The sequence below is a fragment of the Poeciliopsis prolifica genome, unplaced genomic scaffold (genome assembly GCF_027474105.1).
Source record: "Poeciliopsis prolifica strain line A6 unplaced genomic scaffold, Auburn_PproV2 SCAFFOLD011, whole genome shotgun sequence".
Taxonomy (NCBI): domain Eukaryota; kingdom Metazoa; phylum Chordata; class Actinopteri; order Cyprinodontiformes; family Poeciliidae; genus Poeciliopsis; species Poeciliopsis prolifica.
Genome location: NW_026562386.1, coordinates 12,554,516 through 12,561,845, shown reverse-complemented (window position 1 = coordinate 12,561,845; position 7,330 = coordinate 12,554,516). Strand labels below are relative to the sequence as shown.

The 7,330-nt window shown below is 39.8% G+C and overlaps 1 protein-coding gene across 1 annotated transcript in view; it reads left to right on the top strand.

Annotated features, from left to right (window-relative positions):
* The first annotated feature begins 330 nt into the window (after window positions 1-330).
* LOC129364318 (leucine-rich repeat-containing protein 4C-like) overlaps window positions 331-7,330 on the top strand; it is a 45,852-nt gene continuing 38,852 nt past the window's right edge. Inside the window, exon 1 of the mRNA XM_055036881.1 lies at window positions 331-1,267. The gene's annotated coding sequence lies outside the window, so the exon portion shown is untranslated. The remainder of the gene's footprint in view (window positions 1,268-7,330) is intronic.

Below are 7,330 nucleotides of genomic sequence, written 5' to 3'. Positions count from 1 at the left end.
AGGTGGCAACCATACCTCATCAACAACTGAACCGCACGCGCACGCGCACTCCAGGTACACACAGGCGCATTTCCAACCCCATCAGATCCGTCCTTTATCCATTAACGCTATTGATCCCCGATAATTAATGACTGCTGTGTGATTTAAATGGGCAGCGAGACGGGAAGACAAAGTGGTCAAAGTTAAAGCGGCCCCTGGGCAATAAGAGGAGCAGCGTGCACGCACACACATGCGCAACAGACACACACCGCCAGTGAGTCACAAGCGCGCACAGCAGATCTGCGCCCGGAGACGATTTGAGCGCGCTCGCTATTCAAGTCATGGACGGCAGCGAGCTGGGGGACCATTAGGAGCCGCTGGCAAAAAGCCGCTTTATTTGCAACACACGGACGTTGCAGCCTAAACAGCGCGGACTGGAGCCACGCTGCCTGACAAGCGGAATTATCACCGATGTGATCAATAAACCGAACGGGTTTGACGGCGGGGGATGAAAAATCTCACCCCCTACAATCTTCCCCATTTTACTTGACAGAAATGCTGTGTGCCATATGCTCTGCGAATTTCAGAGCAGCCTATGGCAAGCCATTTGTCCTGATGCGGAGCGTCTGATGGTTGCAGTGGGACGGATATCCTCAATTTTATCCAATAGGCATTCTAAGGTTTTTCTGTGTTGGACGCTTTTTTTTCCATCTTTCGCTGCGCTGACCTTATTCACAAGGCTTTAAATAGGTAAACGTTGACTGTCATGCAGTAATGAACATCTGACTTGGGAGAGCCATTGAGTGACAGTTTTTTTTTCACTTTATGTTTGTGTGTCTGTTTTTCTTTTGGCAGAATTTTATTTTTGTGGATTCGCCTGGGAGGCTGTTTTAGGGTGAGAAGCGGCCTGCATACGGACTTCACTCCCCCTCTTTTTAAAAAACAAAAAAAACAACAACAACAAAAAAAAAAAACTCTGCGGGATTTTCCTCCTCCTCGGTCCAGAGGAATACCTTCAAGTCCGGGAGGCTACTGCTTCTCCTCTGTGGGTCCAGAATGGTGACCGCACCGCAGATGAACGCAACTCTCAGAGTGTTTGGCGTTTTTCGCAGGCGAGCATCTTGACTTGTGATCGAGAGAGACGTGGACTGCAGCAGCCTCCAAGCCCCCCTTTTCACATGGAGATTTGTGTCTCGGTGCTACTGCAAATCTTGAAAACGTGGTCGGGGGCCCTGATGAATTTTCCTGCTCTGCTCTTGCCCTCGAGTTCTTTTATTCGAAAAAATGCGTAAGTAGGCTATTTCATTCAGATGTGCTCCGTTTTTCCCCTTTTTTTTTTCCAAATTCTGTACCATCGCCACTTAAGCTCCCGATTTGCGCTTTGCCTGTCCATTTACATGCCAAGAAATACACTTTTTGCGTCTTAATTCTGTTTGTGTGGAAATGTTCAAAAATCTGTCGCATTCTCTCTCAAAATTGAGCTTTGTTTTGTATTTCAATGGCTGCGACTGATACATAGACATGTAACCATAAAGAAAAGGAGATTTGAGAGGGAACTGGTGCAACAAATTCTCTCTTTGAGCGCTTTATAGAGACCGTGAGTCTGTATTAGTCCCTGTTGCCAGTAGGACATTACTGATAGAAAAAGGCCTACGTCATATGGTAATTCAAATTCAGTTCAGGTATTCTCAGCATACACGTTTGCAGCAAAAGGGGCGCCGGATTGGCCAGGTGAACTGGCTGGTCCATGCGAAGGGCGCTGTGAGTTTGAAGAGCAGTGAATCACGTTTTAGACAAACAACAAAAATAAGGAAAATCTTCTCCCGCATCATCCCAAATTTCATTGTGTCTTATTTTGTTTTGTCCTTACGCGTCCTGACCGTGTAGCGAAAACAAAAACCTTAGTCAAGCCACCCATGGGTAATGCACCTCAAGCAAAAAAAAAAATAAAAAGCTTCCCCCCCCAAAACGCCCACCCCTCCCTACCACAGCTTGAGAAGGTTACCCATAAGACAGGTTGCTTTTTGAAATGTAAAATGTCAAGTCCTAGAATTGTTGCTTTGGCAATGCTGTCTTAAAGAAAGAAAAAAAAAATCTATGTGGGAGCTGTCCATCAGAGTGAGGTGCTGAAAATGCTTTGCTTGAAGTGGCTTAAAGAGAGTCCTGCATTTAGAGCTCTGACATTGCAACTGAAATTGCTGCTGCAGCCAAAAGCTTTCCACTTAAACCGTAACCGACTGATCCTCAAGTGTGCCCTACCATATTCACATCTGGCGATTTTACGGCCAGCCTGTAAAATGAAGGACACGCTCTGAGTGAGGAGGGCTGGTTACCGTGATATTTGCATGCATGTATGAGCGCAGCTGACACAATCTGCAGTATCTTCATTTAAAGCTGGTTTAATTGCCTCTTTGAGAACTGAATTGTGAGTTTTTTTGTGTATTTAGGCAAATGAGTCTGCCAGGGGTTTAGATTATTACCCATGTGAATATTTATAATTTAGAATGACAGAAAACACAAATTGGGGCCTGAAGATGCTTCATAAATTGTTATTACATGTGTCATAATTTATTTTGTACCCTATTCTTACAAATAGGCTACAGGATTTGTTTAGTGATGTTTTCTTTTTTTAAATCTACTAATGGATTTTCAGATAGATGAATTAGAAGTGCTAACACTAGGACCACACACCTGTTAGTCTCTCAGTAGGACAATTGGCCACCTGAGGAGCCACACTGAGCTCCTAAATGTTCTTGTGGGAAAAAAATGAAGTTTGCTGACGGGTTGTGTGCCAGCCGAGTTTCTGAAATAAACGTTGTGTTCTGCTTGGTTGAGAATTTTCAGCCATTAAGTGTGGAAAACCTGAGTTCTGAGCTTATGCAGCAGCAACGGTGGTTCTTGTCACGGCCTTTGAGTTTGCGAGTTTATCACCTTGTTAAATTGTTCAGTCATCAGGAGAGAAACAGCAGAACACAAGGAATGTGATCACCCTGACAAACGCTGTGGAGGTTTGGCATTTACCTGCCTGCCAAGCAACTGAATGGAGACAAACCACACTCGGGCTGCTCACTACAGCAGCCCCGACAGAAGCCCTCACTGTAGGAAATGAGCACTTGGCTGAATGAATTTCTCTTCATGCGTGACACACATGTAGTCAACCACTGGTAGAGAACAGGGTGAACGGTGACTCATCTATCCAAGGTTTGTTCCTGTGTCAAAACATGGTTTTTGTTCTTGCATTACTACTGGGGCAAAAAGGATAATTTATGATTTCTGCAATAACATTCCTCCATAAATTTCTTGTGATATGCTCTATCTTTACTCCTGTGACACATATTGTGACACATTTGTCTAATCTATTTTTTCTTTCTTTTTTGCTTTTTGAAAAACAACACAAAACCTCAGTTATTTATGCTGTCATCACTCAACACCATTATATGTGTTAGTCTTCAACTAAGTGTATTTTAACAATCAGCCCTCTTTTGATATTTCTTCTTTTTTAAACAGAGCCACAGGAGTCTAAATAATGAGCAACTGGGTCTGCCCAGGGTTTTCACACTCAGCGCTAAGCCTGCTGGGATGTTAATCATCAAGTAATATTTAGGGCTGGTTGCTCACATGTGCAAATTTCTTTGTTCAGATGTTAAATAAAGACTCATGCAAATAATAATTCTTTGCTAATTTCCACCCAAGATGCTCATGTTATTGGGTCAATGACATTAAGTTAAAGACAGATTGCATGTGGTGTAGCCAAGTCTCAGTCTAATTTTAGTTTGACATTTTCCAAAAGAAAAAAAAGAAGAAAGTCCGATGATTGTACTTGCACAGTGCTTGATAGTGATGGTTTTGGTATGTGTCAAAGAATAATTTTATGCTAATCATTGGTCTATAAAAGGACAAGGAATGAAAAATGATACTGGTGATTTATCAAGTCAACTTCAAAATGAATTTGGAAAGGAGGGCACAGATAATGACTGGTGCAGCCCCGCCCCTTCCCCACCTGCAGCTGCATCCAGCTGGTTAGCTGACAGAAAGTTAGATCTTCACTTCCCCTGCATTTAAAAGAAGGACAAATCTATCAGTCTGTTCATAGATAGATTTTGTAATAATCAATATTTTGTATTTTATGTGATTCGTTAATGGCAGTGAGAGATACAAGTGTTATTGTTAGTAAACTTTAACATTATTTAAGAAATTTCTACCAGCAACTGCCTAAAAATTCATAACAGGCATGGACAAAACAGATTTTGGAAGGTTGCTGTTTCAGGACTGAAACGGTACTGTAGTCATGGTTTAATTATTTTTTAGTGAAATGTCAGAAAAAGTGACATAGTGAGTTTTTTTTTTTTTCATTGTAAGAAGTATAACTGCCACACACACACATGTTTCTGACCTGTGACCAAGCTTAAAAAAGGTGTAACATGCTGAACAATAAGCATTCAAAAATAGTATTAATAGCATTATTGTTGTTGTAATAATCAGTAATCAATATCTTCTTGTTTTAAAAGAAAATTAGATCACATCATCATTTTTTAAAGAGGTTGGAATTATGTAAAATCATCTTTTTAAGTTGTATATCATGTTATAATGTTATTCCCTCATTAAAGCATAGCCTCAGTGTAGCTTCCAAGTAGTAAAAGACACAATGGGAAGGCAGGGTGTGCTGAGGGCAGAATGTTGGGAAGAGCAGGAGCTTCTTAAAGAGACAGAGGCCAATTTCAAGTTGTCAAATTTCTTTTTAGTTATGTTTGATAATATATGACATCTTTATGACAACTGAACTTAATATAGTTACTTGATTATGCCTTAAAAAAACAATCTGTGTTTTGAAAATACATACTACCCCTTGAAGTTACTGGAATACTTTGCAACTGTGGTATTTTCACTCAAGTTTATCAGAAAGTGAGTTTCAGTACTTCTGCATACTAAATATCTTACAGTAATTACGAAATAACGAAGCTTTCATTTTAACACAACTCACCTTGGTCATAATTATCTTTGATTGTAGTTTTGCATAAATTCTGGCTTTTTTTTTGCTGAACGGTGTGCTGTGTAGACTCTGACTGTGGATTAATGCCTGATTTTGAAAGCTTTTGGTTTCAGCCTGTCAATGCCAAAGAAATGCTGATTCATTTCCACAGTGCTCTGCATTACACTTTCCCAGCTGGTGACTGATGGTGGCAGTCAGAGTTTTTGAGGAATATGCTTCATGATATGTAAGACCCGTTTTGTTGTTTCATCAATTCACACTGTTAGCTCATGATTCTGAATATCTCAGCGGGATTGAGGACGCAGGATGACAGTGGGGCTAATTTATGTTGCGTGTTCTGTCTGAATAAAGTGAAAAACAGCTCAGCTCAAAAAAGGCTTTTTTAAAAACGTATATAATATGGAAAAATGACTTGGATTTATGTATATATTTGAAGTATGCGTCCTCTTGACATAAAGAAGTGAGCGGGGAAAACCTTGTGATTGAACTGACTTTCAGCCAGCTCCATTTTGATAGATTGCTCCTGCTATCTTTCCAGTAGTACCTCTAGAAAACATGTGTTTGTGTCGAGTCAAGAGACAGGGTGATCTCAGTTGGACCACTCGGGTGTGAAAGAGTCCAAGGCATGCCAGGCTGGAGAGAGACTTAGTGTTCACTGTAGCAGCTTAAGTTATGCCTTTGTGCACCAGAAAGGGGATTATTCTCTGAATCCTGCTCTGTGTCATTCACAATTTTGCTTTTCCAAATCAACAAATATGAGCGTGGTGATGTATGAAGAGACGATATTCAGTTACTGTATTTGGTATTTTATTACAATTAAATGTGACTTGTGGAGAGCCGCTGCAGTGATGCCTGAAAAAAATATATAACTCATGGCACAAATGTCATAATTGTTTTGACTGTGACTGTTGGTGCCTTACTTCACCATCTGTGTTGTGTACCATGTGTCTGCAGTGGCCTGCAGCAGAAGCCAGCAATCAACTCTAGCGAGACGCTCTGATAGAAAGAGTATTTCAGTCGACAGGCACCATGTTTCTGCCTCTTCAGCAACCAGCCACTTTCTGCAAATGCCATAATGACCTTTTATAGATTTCTCTACAGATTCCCAACAACCTACACACATATACAGTTTGCAATAATGCACAAGTCAACATTATTTTCTGTGATTATATACTAGATATGGCAGTGTTGTGATGTGTGGCACAGCTGAGTTCCGCCCCCTGCTCTGAAGAATGCATAATCACAGTAAACAATACCCCAAGGGCAATTATGCTTTATTTTTTGCCATAACCCTCGTATTTATTTATTTCTATGAGTTTCAAACTTTTCTAAGTGTAACAACTTAAATAAAATCAGGACAAATTAAAGCAGCAATGAAGGAAACACATAAAGCTGTTTTTTGTGAGTTACTCCTCTGGATGTGGAGAGATCTGAGCGCTCTGATCCCAAGCTGATAGCAGGAGATGCTGATTAATTAAGTTCAGAGTCAAAAAAATGTCACACTTCATTTTTCAGCAGTCAGCATTACCTTTGAGTATAATTATGCAGCAATGCAAAATTTGTATTTGCATGCAGTTTTGAAATTCACAACAGTTGAGTCACTTACAAGTTACAGTCAAACAATATTTAGCTGTAAATAATTATTTTATGTGTCAGAAACAATCAATTTATTTTCTCAATATTATTATGTAAAAAAATGAAATAAAATAAAAAACGTTTAGGCTGTGCCACATGAACAATGAGTGGAATCATTATTAATTTTGCTAGTGTGCCACCCCACTGCAATCGCACCTTTTGTTTTTGCACACCTGGAGGCTTTACAAAGGAGCAACAGATCAAAGAACATCGTAGATAAAATTAAATGGCCTGATTTGACAAATCTTGACAAAAGGTTATTTGTATTTACTTATTTAACCTTTTATTGTAGCAGCATAATCCCATGCTATGGCCGTTTTTAATTACATTTTCTGTTGTAGTTATAGTGACATGCTTAGAGGTTTCAATTTTTACAGCAAATTTTTATATCAGTCAAAGATAACCTATTTAGCACAAAAAGCAATTTTCAAATTATGACTTAATTGTTTATGGAAGAAATAATCCAAACCAAGCATTGTCTACTTAGAAGTTAGTTTTCTCCTGAACCTGACATGTACTACCTCCTCCCATCAGTCATTTGCTGTAACTGGCAATTAGTCTTTTACACCACCGGGAGGAATGTTGGCCCACTTTTCTTCGCAGAATTGTTTTAATTCAGCCCCATTGGACATATGTGGGAATGAATGACCTGTTTAAGGTCATGTCACTGCAGCCCAGACAGATAAAAGTGTGGACTTAGCTTAGGCAATTTCAAAAACTTTATTT